At 42.2% G+C, this 14,836-nt stretch overlaps 1 long non-coding RNA gene across 2 annotated transcripts in view; it reads right to left on the reverse strand.

The window, feature by feature from the left end:
* Positions 1-14,836, reverse strand: part of LOC120407792 — a 63,619-nt gene that overhangs the window by 31,915 nt on the left and 16,868 nt on the right. The window contains exons 3-4 of one of the 2 annotated variants that reach the window (XR_005600255.1): positions 13,395-13,532; positions 5,864-5,921 (exon numbers count right to left, since the gene is read on the reverse strand). This is a non-coding gene — a long non-coding RNA (uncharacterized LOC120407792). The remainder of the gene's footprint in view (positions 1-5,863; positions 5,922-13,394; positions 13,533-14,836) is intronic. The other variant, XR_005600256.1, reaches the window with a different exon arrangement.

Consider the following 14,836-nt stretch of genomic DNA (forward strand, 5'->3'; position numbering starts at 1 on the left):
CCTGTCTGCTACCAACTTCCTATCTTTATCCCTGCCTGTTTTTCCTCTCCTGGGATCCATCATTATTCATTCTGAGGATTACTTACACCACCTAATTCCCCTCAGCTGTGGCCTGCCTGGTTAATTGTCTGACTATAGATAACCTATTTAAAGATGGGCATTGAAAGCACCTTGTAATTAAGTAGAAAATGAGAGATCATCATATTTCAGGTATGTAGTAACCATGGCAAAAGAAGTACAAGGGCTCGTCCTCAAACAGTACTTTGCAGAGGGGGCGGGGAGGGGCAATCTTATTTCACAGCTAAAGTGAGGGCAATTTGTCACCTGGACATATGTAAGTAAGCAAGCTCCATTCCTCTTTGTCTTTGACTTTTTCACAAAAAGGAGGGGGAGAAAGATCATCTTTACAAGTAACAACTGTATTTGCCTTGTAACTATATGAATGTCACCAAGCCAAGAACCTACTCCCAAGAAAGTCTGGCCAGAAACTGTCAGCTTCAAGGGCCCTGCAGGGAAAGGAGGTGGTCCAATCCTGTGAGGCGATGAGTACCCTCAGTTTCCATGAAAGACAACCGCAGTTTAGGATTCTTAGCACCTCGCAGAGCTGGACACCAGATGAATAATATAACTCTTACACTGCTTGATACCTAAAAAAGGCAAGATAATGAAGGAGTGTGATTCATTTATTACATATTACAGCTAGCATGTAGGCGGACAACATGCATTTTATGGTGTGTTTGGTTTTGTATTCATGAATGTACAATAGATGGGGTGGCAGGTCCATTCAAATATAAACACTTCTGCTAGGGTCACTTTCCTGGCCTGTCACTGTGATCTCATCAGGCTCTCTCCCGACTCTTTCAACTGCCTATACTGTCTTACCCTTCTGCACCACAGCCAATACAAGACTGGTTACTTGCCTAACTATTATTGGAATGATATCGGATTGGAGGGAGGTCTCAAGTGGGGTTCCACAGGGACCTGTTCTGGGTCCAGTGTTGGTTAACGTGTTGACGTGGATGTAGATATAGCGAGCATACTGATCAAGTCTGCAGATGACACAAAGCTAGGGGGGGTTGCCAATACTTTGGAGGATAGAGCTAAAATTCAGATAAATTGGAGAACTGGGCTATAGACAACAAATGACATTCAACAAAGACAAATGTGAGGTGCTCCACTTAGGGAAGAAAAACCAAATGCACAAATACAGAATGGGGGGGAAACTGGGTTGGCAGCTGCATTGCTGAGACGGATCTGGGAGTTGTAGTGGATCGAAACCTCAACATGAGTCAGCAACGCGATGTTGTTGCAAAAAAAGCAAATGCAATTTTAGGTTGCATTAACAGAGGCATAGCATGCAAGTCACAGGAGGGAAAAGTACTGCTCTACTTGACACTGGTTAGGCCTGAGCTGGAGTACTGTGGTGCCAGTTTTGGGCACCAATGTATAAAAAGATGTAGAGAAAACTGGAAAGGATCCAGACATAGGCACCGACTTTCCCTGTGCCCAGTGGTTGCTCGACCCTGCCCTGGCCCTGCTCCTGCCCCGACTCTTCCCACCCCTGCACCACACCGATTTAAAGGACAGGTTACAAACCATAGTTAATAGTTCCGCAATTTCACATTTGAGTTCTTTCAGAACTCTTGGGTGAATGACATCTGGTCCCGGTGACTTGTTACTGTTAAGTTTATCAATTAATTCCCAAACCTCCTCTAGTGACACTTCAATCTGTGACAATTCCTCAGATTTGTCACCTATGAAGGACGGCTCAGGTTTGGGAATCTCCCTAACATCCTCAGCCCTATAACTATTCTGCAGATACACACCAAAACCTACAGTAGCCACTGGTCCAAGAAGAAGCTATACCTTTACAAATCACGATCTTTGTATAGCAGACAACAGACAGAAAACTTCACTGAATGAGCAGCAGTTTGCCTACTGCTACAGCTAACTCATACGAGACTATCAGCGTTCTTCAGGGCAATGTCAGTGTTGTTAAAATGAGACTTCTGCTTCCAGTGTGAGATGATTCTGCACTGTGTCTTAATTTGAGGCAGGCACATTCAGATCTCTGGCATAAACTGAAGTTCTCCCAGGTCTAGTCTAAGCTCTCTGTGCAATGAAACAAGAGCTGTGCATATCGCGGTGTATTAAAGGTTCTGAATGCTATGAAATCCAGTTAAGGAAATTTCTCACAGGCTCTCCATGTTTTTACATCCAGAGTTCTAGAAACCCTGCAACGGTACAAACAGTCTGATTAGCAGCACAGTTTTGATTTCAGTTACCACAAGGAACAGATGTGTTAATGTAATTTACTATTCTTTAAGCACATTTAGCAGATTGCTATTGTTTGCATGATAGTCGTGCTTAAGAGCCTCAAATCAAAGATCAGGAGCTGTACAGTTAAGAACTACTGGTACTGAAAACTCTTGCCAAACAATTAAAGAAAAGATGTTCAGAATGAAACTGCATGAACAGATTACAAACAATTGGGTACAGAGAGTTATCTTACAGGTTGGTGTTGTTGATAGTTATGGCCACGAGCCACATCTCTGAACCAAGGGGAGGCTGAGCCAATGAGAACTCCACTTCAATATTTGCTATTGATTAACAGCAGAAGAAGTAGAAAAATTATATTTTTCTGAAATCCGTTTTACCTAGCTGGATGAGACCAATGTGAGTTACAGGATGAGTTCTCCATTTCAGAATGCTTTCATTACAAATGATGCAAGTACATTATCACACTGATGGTGAGTTTTCTAATATTTTATCTGTTCTACTTCAACCTCACATGCTGATCCTTTGTATTTTATTTTACTTATTTATTTTTGCTTTGGCAGAACTTAGTGCTCATTAAAAGCTCTGGAACGACAGCTTTGGAAGCTGAAGACCTTTATGCATACACGGGGATAGAGGAGCAGTGTAGCAACATCTGGTCGGGACTGCCCCGTCGACGTGTTTCTAACTTGGCTTGGGAGAACAGCGTGAGGGAGATGTTACCATTTTGCAGTGTCCATTTAACCCTTGGTATCTCTGCTGAGACTGCCAAGATGGTGGGTTTGTAAAGTAGACCCTTGTCCACCAGGAAATAGCCAGAAACCCCCAAGTCATTGCACACAGGCCATGGAATAGCCGTGTGAGGTGGCTAACGACTTTTAATCACTTCTGGGTTCAGAGCAGTGATACTTGAGGTGGGTGGCTTCCTATTTTACTCCTGTAAATATCCATCAAGTAGTAAAGAACTGCAGAATTTGAGAATTGTATTTTTTTCTTCATCATGTATCTTAAGAAAGGCTGGTGGCCTGTGGTAACTTCAAAGTTAACAGACTTTGGGTTTCCTGTGGAAAGGGAAAATGTGTTCTTTCCGCTGGGAGATGAATCACATTCCCATTTAGCCAAGGTAGGAAGCGGTATGTGCATTAATTTTGGTTTCTTATCAGCAAGATAGATAAACCCAGTACTCACATTAGAGAACAAAGTGGCAGCTGGAATAACGCGTTAGGAAAGTCCAACAGACCCACTGCTGTGCTAACTCTGCAGAGCCAGTGGGGCAGATGCTCATAGCTCCATTGACTTCAACATTGATATTATGTGAGGATCTGCCCCAGAGCTTTTTAGATTAAGACACTCTGGTTTATTCTCGTAAATTTTAAAAGGGAAGGAGAATTAAGCTTGGAAATCTTGTCAGCAAGGCACCAGACACAGGAAAAAACACTTATAAAGTGATAAGATTAAAGAATAAATAACTGTGATAAACAAAAATTGAAGAGATAAAAGACCTCCTCTATATAAGGTAATAAATGAGATGGTGAATGAATTAATTCCATTTCCAAATATACTTAGAGAGAATTGCTGTAATAATGCCACACATTTGCCAACATTTTATGATTAGCTTGAAAGGAAAAACAAAACCTAATAACTTTCTCACAGTAAAACGTCTTTTCATAACATCATCTAAAATACTTGAGACTTGTAATTAACGTAACTATTTGGAAAGAACCAATTGCTCTTTAAAGGAAACACTTATTGTTTGTATTCCAACAAACTCATTCCTCAATATTGTTTAATTGTCACCCACTGAGGAACCAACAAGATGTGCTGCTAAGGTAAATAGTCAGGGATTCCAAACTCAAACATGTTTGAACTTTTTAAACTACATCCTTTTAGCAATATTTGAGGCTCAGAATAGAATTGCTAAACCTTTTCATCTGAATATGATTAAATGCTTTTCTTTTTTTGTTTAGTCTGGAGCAACAAAAAATACACAGTTGCTAATGCTCTGTTCTTTCTCACTTCAATATTGTGTGATTCTGAGAACAGCCAAAAGACAAAAGCCAGTCCTAGAGTGGTTCATACTGAATGGATTGTTGCACATTAAACAATACATTATATATTATTACTTGCTAATGTAGACTGTGAATAAATATGAGGGCCAAATCCTAGCACCTTACTCACATGAGTAGGACTGATTTCACTAGAACTATTCCTGAGTAAGCCTTGGCTCAGAATAAGGAAAGAATTAGTGGTGTTTTGTCAATTGGGGCCAGACCCAAAGCCCATTAATTGGACGATAGCAGGGGTGGCCAAATGTACTGACCGTCCGAGCTGCATATGACAATCTTCAGAAGTTCGAGAGCCAGGGCGTGGCTGCTGGGGCTCGGGGTTCCAGCCCTGCTCCTGCTGAATCCCTGGGCCCTGGCAGGCATGCCCCATGGGACTGAAGCGCCAAGACCACTCTCCCTGCTTGGAGGAAGCTGGGGCTGACATGTGGAGGGAGGCACGTGGGATCATGTGTCCCCCCCAGATTTTTGCCAGGGTTTGCTGTCACGGCTGTCACATAGTGCCACCAGGCCCCTTCCCTGCATGGCAGCTGTTGGAGCCGTCAAGCTGGGAGCTGTGGCCAGGGCAGAGGCAAACAGCTGGAAGCTGTAGGGCGAGCCACTGCTTTTGTTGCTGCCTCTCCCCTTGGAGCTAAAGCAGCCGGCCCTCCCTGCAGCTCCCAGCAGTTTGCCTCTGCCTCTCCAGGCAGAACTAACACTTGGGAGCTGCAGGGACGGGCTGCTGACGGTAAGGGAGGCGGAGGGGGGATGTGCCCCTTGGGGGGCCATGACTCAAGCTGCTGGGGGAGGGAGAATCTTTAAATTGTGCCCCACACTCTCAGCAGGCACCAGTTATCTCTCACAGAAACCCCAAACCCTACGAGCCTGCCGTAGGGCAGAAGCCCCATGCCTCCTTCCCAACAGTCTGGTAGGCAGAGAATGAGGGGAGCCTGCAGGGCTCTGCGAGCCGCACTTTAACTGTAAAAGGCTGCATGTGGTGCACGAGTTGCAGTTTGGCCACCCCTGGACTATGAATCATATTCTGCATGAATCATATTCTGGTTGTACCTCACACAGGCACTATTCAGCCTAACAATGACATAGATGATAATATTTAGCATGTAGCTCTTAAAAAATAACCTTCACAAATATAAAACTTCACAATTCCCCATAAAGTAGTTAAATATTATCACACTCATCTTATAATGAAACTGAAGTAGGGGTTAAGTGACTGGCCCAATCCACAGAGGGCATCAGTGTCGGATTCATGACAAGAAGTCAGGAGGAGTTCCTGACCTTTGCTCAAGTTACTAGACCAGACCTCCCTCTAATATTGTTAAATATTCTTTGTTTACCATTGTCATTCTGTGACTCCAAAAATACTGAAAAATAGCACTAATGAAGAACACAATGTAAAAGCGTTATAACATAGACTTTAGACAAGACCATCTTCATTTAGTTCTAACCCACATCACCAGCTTACTCCAGACATAGCTTGAATCTCTTATCAAATATTGTACATGAAAAGAAGTTGCACAACACACCTTTTCCATCTGATTAACACATTGAGATCTTCATCTGCACAGAGTTCTCACAGTCTATCTGAAAAAAAGGAAGAGAAAGGGGTTGAATCATACTAGGCAGATTCATAAACAAAGACCTAAGAACTTTTGTTTCAAAAGGCACAGAGCAGGAGCTAAGCTTGCCCCAGGAATTTGTGCAGCCAGTACTTATGCATCAGATAACCCCAGCTGACCTTTCTAGCATTCAAAGGGTAATAGCTTCACCACAATGAGCTGATACTGAACAATTTTTCCAATGTGATTAGGCAAAACAGACTCTGTTGACACCAGTTTTGTAAGTCTTTCTTCATGTATGTTGCTGTTGGCAGAAGCATATTTACTGAGACCATTTGCAAGAAAACGCCACATTGCTTTTGTTTGAATTCTGCTACCTCCCTCTGTTGTTGTGAGGCTATACAATATCTTGCTCTAAATCCACATCTAGTGGGGGAGGGGGAAAGCAGTTCAAAACTGCAATGTCATAGTGTAACTGCCTTTCATGGCCATCCCAAACTCATGCCAGTAGAAGCTTTCCACCATACCAAGATATATTTATAATCTGTTCCAAACCCACACTACTTCATTGTAAAAACCAGGTAAGGTTGCTAAATGAAAACAGTGTAGTTACTTCTTGCTTGTTTACCACCACCCCAGCATTTTAAAGCAAATAAATCAATAGTTAAAGACGTCATAAATCTTATATTGATTAAAAAATAAATATTACATTATATGATTAGAGTATATTTCATCACAACATAATAATCTGTACTATGACCCAAAATAGAAACCATTATTTCTCTTGTAATCTGGAAAATATAAACACAACAAAATATTCTTCTGAAAAGAACTATATGTACACAGTGGTCAGCCTCAAATGCAAGTCCAGATACACACGGAGCATATTCCTTTAACTATTTTATTATTGCTATTTTCAGTATTTTTGTACAGTTATAGATGGGAGTGGCAAACAAAGCAAGAATGTTTCACAATAAATCAATAACATTCCATGCTTTCACTGGTAAATCACTGATGTAAACACTGACGTATGAAAGTAGTTCTATTGACTTTAGCTGTATATGGAGAATACTGAAAGAACCATAGAAACTTTCAAACTAGTAGAAACTTAAGTGCATCCAGTGTAGAAGATTAACTGTTATCTGACATTTACTTAAAGGCCCAATCTTACAGGCTGCTGAGCATTTCTGAAAAGTGACTTCTCTGAGAGCTAAGCTCATCCAACATCTCTCAGGAGATGTTCAGTTCCTTACATGTCTTTAGGGCCCAACTGTTCCATGCAGTACATAAAATATTCCAGGAAAAGATGTACTGAAAAGTGTTCAGAAGACAAGGGGACAGATCACCAGCTGATGGAAATCTGAATAGCCCCCATCGACTTGAGTCCATCAGTTTACACCAGCTGAGTACCTGGTTCAAGAAGTGGAATGGAATCTTTGAGCAGCCAATAGAGTTCACTCAATAATGCATGTGCACAATTAACCATAGCTAGTGCTGAATGGTCTGCATCATGTCCCTAAAACTGTCTGGGGCAGTGATGCAAGGCTCACAAAAGTTGATAGAAAGGTGTCCTAAGGAAACACCCAAAGCAGGAAGGGGTGTTTTACAGTGCTAATCGTTACAGGTACTGACCTGCCCCAGATGCGAAGGCAATAAAGAAAGATTGTCACATGCGTTGTGTGAGCGACAGCAGCCCAAAGTACGATGTGATGGCTGAGATGGGCAGCCATAGAAGTATATACCTCCTAGGCCATGTTGAAACATCAGCATGTAGCAATTTCAAAAAGATAGTAATGTAGTTGGTGGGAACAGACAGAACAGCGGCTTATCACTGTGTCACACAGTAATGTGCAGTCATGATCACTGGAACAGTGGCTGTCTTTTTGTTCTGTGTTTGCACAGTGCCTAGCACAATGGGGTCCTGGTCTATGATTCTGGTTCCTAGGGGTGACAGTAGTACAAATAATTATTAATAATACCCATAGCACACTGGTCAGAACTATCTGACTTGTCTGCCCATATGCAAGTACCAAGGCTCACAAATAGATTTCCATCATGCCGGGGCTATCTATTGAGAATAATGGCCTATAAAGTTCATACATGGGCCTATGCTCATCTCCTACATCCTCCCTCTCTCCACAGAAAGCTCTGACATATGTCGGGGGAGAAGGAGATCAAGGTTCTTTGCTCTTGAAGTGTTCTTCTGTGGTTTAACAACTCCTGGTCTCTGGTTCCCTATCTTCCCTCACCATGACTACTATTAGTAATGGAGCATAACAGCAATCTTTTGTATGAACCATGGCCATTTTCTCTCAGCCACATTGGGGGTCCATCTCAGAGGCTGTAGCTTTAAACTTCCTAAGACTACTTTACACAAGGAGTTCTCAACTGGGAGTCATGGACAGGTTCCAGGGACCCTTCCCATGTTGCTAAATAGGTGGTGGATCCTGGTTCGATCCCTGATAGATGGAAGGGGAATCCTGCAGTGGTCCAAGTATGGAAGAGAGGACTGCAGTATGGAAAAGGCTGAGAACTCTCGTTTCACACTGGTTTTGAGGACATTTCAGTAATGGGGCTGAGGGGGAAAAATATACAGTGCTGGCCTCTCATGGAGAGGCCTCCTTTTTCGTTGACGCAATCCCTTTGAAGCTTGTGACCTGTGCTCGTAATGCACACTGTGCTGCTTGCCCTGCTTTATAACTGGCTCAGGATATCTTGCATTTCTTTAACTGAGCCCCTTGCAACTTGCCCTTTTCCATGTGTGGACAAACCACACACCTAAAGAGGAGATGATTGGTCCCTAAATTGTTTCTACAGGGTGGGGAATACAGTTCCATTATTCTGCTAGAAGTGTTTTTAACTCAGTACAGTTATACCATGATGCCACAGCTGATCCTCTCATCTTCCTTTCTCTGCTGAACTAACTGCATTTTCACAGCCCTGTAACTGTTGTTGTTCTCACGAAAACCATGGAATAAACCACATCATTGAAGCCACAGAAGTGCCAAATGTCCTGTGTCCTATTCACCTGCTCTTCCTGCCCTAGGAAGGATGTGGGTTGATCTTGAGAGGAAAGACATTAGATCAGTTTTGTTTCTTTCTTCTTCCAAAATCAGCTGCTAAGTGAAACAACAAAGTGTGCACAGGAATACTAACAGAGCTTTGTTTTTCCTCCTCGTTAAAAGCCAGCAGCTGCTTAGTGTTTCACAGAGTAAGATAAGCAATGTGACATTTGTGGCCATTCACATGCATTGATTTGTTTTAGTTTATTGTGTTCTCAACAGAATTTCTTAGTGCTTCGGGACTGGAAAGAGGCCCAAAAAATAGCAGAATGATGAAATTGCTAGGAAGAAAAAAAAATCGAGTAAACAAATCGCGAGTTAATAGTTCTGTAAAGTGGCTTTGCTGACCAAAGAATTAAAGCAAGATGATCTTGGCAAGCTTTATGTTGTGTTAGCTGCACAAACTTTTTCTTTCCTCAGAATCTCTCTCTTAATAGTTGGGCGGGCACTCCTTTCCACATTTTATGAGAGATTGATTCATATGTTCATAAGCAGATTTTTTTTAAAAAAATGCATAGCATTTTTAAAAAATCATCACAATACTCAAAAGATTTTTTATTTATGTTTCTTTAGAGGCTAAAACCAGCTACTATATTTCTATTTTCATCAGGTTCTCACAATTGCTTGTGATATCAGATCAGAATCCCCCTTTTCCTCTGGTTCTTATAAATTACTTGGAAGGAGAATTATTTTTTTCCAGTGACCTTTGATTAGTGGCTGATGTCACGTCCTCATTCATGGGTTGCCTTTTTTAGTATCAGAAATGTCTCCTGACCTCATACATTCTAGGTAGCATACATGATACAATGCCTCTCCCCTCAAACATATCATCTCCCACCTTCAAGCACAAAGGCGAGACAACTCTTCTTTGGGACTTCCATCAATGCTACTGCTTGAATCAGCCACTCAATGCCCTAGCAGATATACCAAGAGTACAACAGAGTAAATCACTTCTTTTCCCCCCAAAGAAAGAGACTCTTTGGGTTGCTTCTGAACAGTGGTGCAAGTAGAAATCATTTCTTGCTGTACTGCACTCATGGGGCGGGGGGGGGGGGAGGCAGGTGACCTCCCCACATGACTCTCCATGTGATTCCTCTCTGCCCAACCTGGAGCCCCCATGCTCTCCCCATCCCTTCTGACACCCCCCTTTGTATATACAAACATCAACAAGTTTAACTACTCATTCCCCCCCACCGCCACACACACACACACACGTAGTATTCAGTTTGTTTATATGGAATATGGGAGTTGTGTGAGGAGCCATTTCAGCATATGCATGACTTATTAAAAGAAAAATGTTAAGTAGAACTGTATCCTAAACTGCTTTATGGTACTGTATCCAAATATTGCATTTCAATGGGCGATTCAACTTCCTTTATAGGAACAGAACAGACTCCTGAAACCTTACCACAAAAGTGGTCCATACTTATGCAAATAGTCCCATTGTCTTCAATGGGATTGATCAAATGATTAAGGGTTTACAGGATTAGGTTCCGAGTTTGTAAATTGTTCTGGATGAAATTGACAATGCCTGAGCTGTCAGATCAGAAGGAGCTTCATTCAAATAAAGGTGGGCAGATGTGTGATAAGTCTTAACTCCGTTGCTAAGATGAGGAACATATTTTCAGCAAAGTTCTTGGCAGATTCCTGAGGCAGCTGGTTTAAGGTTGTCAGTGTCGGGCATTATAATCTTCACTTATAGTTCTCTCACCCACAAAGCTGGAAAATGAGGCATTTGTTTTATTTGTTTTGCTGCTCCAGTTCCAGTTAACAACATGCATGTTAAACTAGTTTGGCTGCAAAGAAGAATTCTTTGTACACTGAGGACAACCCCTGATTCCCATCAGGCTGCAGAAATGGGCTGACATCATAATCCAAACATCCTCTGGTCAGTGCAAGCAGAGGTATTCCGCTGATGATTTGGACTTGATGTGATGCAGTATGGATGTCATGGATAATTCAGACCGAGGGGGAGGAACAGAATCAAAAACACTGTTTAAACACCTTCTGTCCATCCCCGCCTCTTGAGGACTCCTGACCAACGTAACAGCACAATACATATGCTAATAAACTTAAACAAAGTATTGTGCTGTTAAAGCCATATAAAGAATTAATGCCCTCCCTAGCCATATTCTGCTCCTTTAAGAAGCAGAGCGCAGCCCCACCCCCACCCCCTCCGGAGGGAACAGGGGGCTAGCTCCAAGTCTTTCCGTTACCCCATCCCTGCTAAAAATTTCTTGCTGGTACTGCGTATTGGAGGGTAGCACCCTACTTGCATTCCTGCTTCTGAACTCACTTCACCCAGTAAATGCACAATGAAAATGTCGCTAGCAGCACCAGTCTTGATGACATTTGCATCCACCCTGCATTTGCACCAGGGGAGTCTTTAGCCTTGGACAAGCAAGCCCTTAAGCAAATGCTTAACTGCTTTGTTAGACTGGGCCCAGGGTGCTTCACACAGGGCATGCTCAAGCCCCATTTCTACATATGTTCCTGTATCAGCAGGGGCAAAATTTCTGGTGGACACAACCCTTTTTCTCTCAACAAATTTGAGTCATTGTAATTAAGAACGGCCAATGGTCCCTCTGTCCCAGTATCCTGTCTTCTGATAGTGTCCAATGCCAGATGCTTCAGAGGGAATGAACAGAACAGGGAGATCATTGAGTGATCCATCCCCTGTTGTCCAGTCCCAGCTTTTGGCAGTCAGAAGTTTAGGAATACCTACCCAAAGCATGAGGTTGCATCCCTGACCATCTTGGCCCACAGCCATTGATGGACCTATCCACCGTGAACTTCACTAATTCTTTTTTTAACCTAGTTACACTTTCGGCCTTCTCAGCATACCCTGGCAATGAGTTCCATGGGTTTACTATGCATTTTGTGAAGAAATACTTCCTTATGGTAGTTTTGATCATGCTGCCTATTAATTTTATTGGGTGACTTCTGGTTCTTGTGTTATGTGAAGGGTAAGTAACACTCGCTAATTCACTTTCTCCACCCCGTTCATGATTTTATTGACCTCTATCATATCCCGGCCTTAGTCATCTCTTTTCTAAGCTGAATTGGGATGTGCTGAAGAAAAAAATTCACTAATATTTTCACAAATAAAAGCAAGTTCAGGTTAATATAATTTGTGATTATCACATGTTGTTTGTTAGTCACAGGTATTCAGACAACCACTGGGTATTCATGAAAATGTTTGTGAATGCCAAAAACTTTACAACTGCTTAGCATAGATTGTTATTTGGCTGAATGTAGTCACACTGACCATCAAGCCCTGGGGTGAGACAGTGGCTCCTGGTCAATTCACCCTTAGGACAGAAGGTTTTTTACACAAAGATATAAAGTGCAGATGTTTTCAATAATGCTGCATTCTTACTTAAGAAATAGTTTTAAAACTCCCAACGTAACTCCCAGGGTTTTCTTATCAGTTTTCTGTGAAGTCATGTTCAGTAAATGCACTGGCCCAGCCATTATCTATAGCTTTATTTAAAAACTTCCAGTTTACAATAGCAATCATGACTTCAGGCAATGCATTTTGTGGGTATTATTGCTCTACTCAGGTAGTTCAAGTCACTCAGCTTTTGGACTCATGCTTGCAGAGAACACCAGCTGAAGCATATCAGAATAGACCAGAACTGTACTGCCTGTCATGTCTTATACCAAATGAACCTGTTGAAATCTAAAAGACATGATGTGAGCTGTGATTTGTTATAATATGGCAGGAATGCAGAGTCCTTTCAGTGAGGTGAAGGGGGAATCCCTTTCACCTTGAGCTGAGCTAAATTTTCTCAAAGGGTGTCAATTTCCACCCTTACCATATAAAGATGTTGCTGTTATTTATTTGTATTGCAGTAGATCTAAAGGCCCTACAGGTGGGCCTTTGCACTGGGCACTCCACAGTCACAGAGAGGAGGAGAAAATCCCTCCTCTGAAGAGTTTATAGTCTAACGAAAGACCAACAATGATTTTAACAAAGAGTAGGAAGAAAGGATGAGGTAACCCACAGTGAAAAACTCACATTACCATAGCCCAGACACATAGCTTTGAGTCTTATTATTTAATTTTAATTCTGCTTTGTTATAATCTGAATTATGTGACATACCATCTGGCCATTTACAAGGAACAGCGCTTATAATTTTTTTAGCAAAAATTTTATCCAGAATTAATTTTCCCTCATTCCCTCTGCCCCCCAAAAACACAACTGGCCACCTGTCCCAATACCTATCATAAGTATATAATTTTTCTATCTAAATATCCCTGTCAATAACTTTTAATGTATTCAAGAGACGGTTCATGTGTTATAAATGAAACAGAAGAACACCTCATATTTGTATTTTGAAGTGCCCACTTTAATACCTTTTGGCATTCGGTAATCTGGCAATCACCTGTAACTAACATGTAAATGTAAAAATACTGTCGGCTTGTCCTCTCACCCTCTATCCTCCATCTGTTTGTTCATCTGTTGCGTGTTTTCAAAATTCTAGATTGTGAGCTCTCTGGAGCAAGGACTTTTTATGTTACTTGTTTGTACATGGCCTAATACAAATAGGGCCTGATCTCTGTCTGGGATCCTGTAATAGAAATAAACAACAACAATGTGCAGTGCAGCAAAGTTTGCTCAACTCTGGCAAATGAAGGTTATAAGGGCACCTTTGGTGGGCAAAGCAGCTTCTTCAATATCCAAAAGCAGGTGGCGGAGGCCATATGAGCATAATGATTCCCAAGTGACCACACAAGCACAAAGATTTTGTAGTGTGCATTCTGGGCACACAGACAAGACAGATACATGTATATGCCAGAATTGGGGACAGTGGGTGCTTGGCAAACACAGAATAGGTGCTGAGAGAGAGCTGTTTTAGCTGGGGTTATCAAAGCAGACATGGCTATGACTACTGCTTTAGCCATCTTTATTCAGTGTGAACAGACACTGAATATCCTGAGCCTGTGCAGACTTGTTTCCCTTCCAACAAGGCACCTACCCACTTTCAGAATTCCAACTGCTCAGAAGCCAGGACAGGAAGATAAAGTAGTTTTTATCTTTTGAAACCACCTGGCAAGGAAGATCATTTCACTGTTCTGTTATACTTTTCATTTTGCCTGCATTATCTACTGCATACTAGTGCAGCTGCATTCCCAGCTGTCAGAAACTGAACTTTCAAAGGGCATATCCGCATTCCTACAGTGATTCAAACAATGACAAGAGTGGCCACTTGATTTAAGGGGATTATGGGACGTTTCTGGAGGCTGATCAGAGTGCAGTAATGCAACACCTCGTCCACACTGGCACTGCGGCACTCCAGCGGGGGCGCAGCAAATGCTATTCCACTCGCCGAGGTGGAGTACCAGCAGCGCTGTAGCCTCGGAGTGAGAGTGCTCTACGTGCCTTGCCAGTGTGGATGAGTAGTGAGCTACGGCGCCCGGGGCTCACTTGCAAGTATAGCCAAGTCCTCAGTGTAGTGGGCGAGTTACATCAGTGGGAGCAACATTTTAGTGCAGACGCTTACAGAGTTAGGCTGCCTTACACTGACCTAATTCTGTAGTGTAGACCAGGCCCTAGGTAAAGAGGTCAAACTGGGCTGTTTTGTGGTAGCTTGATGAGCCAGTGCATTCTCACAGGTTGACATCTCGTGCTCCACAATGTAAGCTTTCATTTGAAAAAAAAAAAAGTCTCTAACCCTTATGGATTTGAATAAAATTTTCAAAATGCTGAGTGCAAACCAATACAACATTGTCTTCCTGAATCTGCGGGCACCCTGGAACAATAGCTCTGAGAGGTGTGAACTGCCTCATTCATCTCAAAAGTGGGATACTACGGGAGCCTAACAAGGATCATTTAAATATCATCATTTACAGTTTTAATTCTGATCAAAGCACA

Source organism: Mauremys reevesii, linkage group 6 (genome assembly GCF_016161935.1).
Source record: "Mauremys reevesii isolate NIE-2019 linkage group 6, ASM1616193v1, whole genome shotgun sequence".
Taxonomy (NCBI): domain Eukaryota; kingdom Metazoa; phylum Chordata; order Testudines; family Geoemydidae; genus Mauremys; species Mauremys reevesii.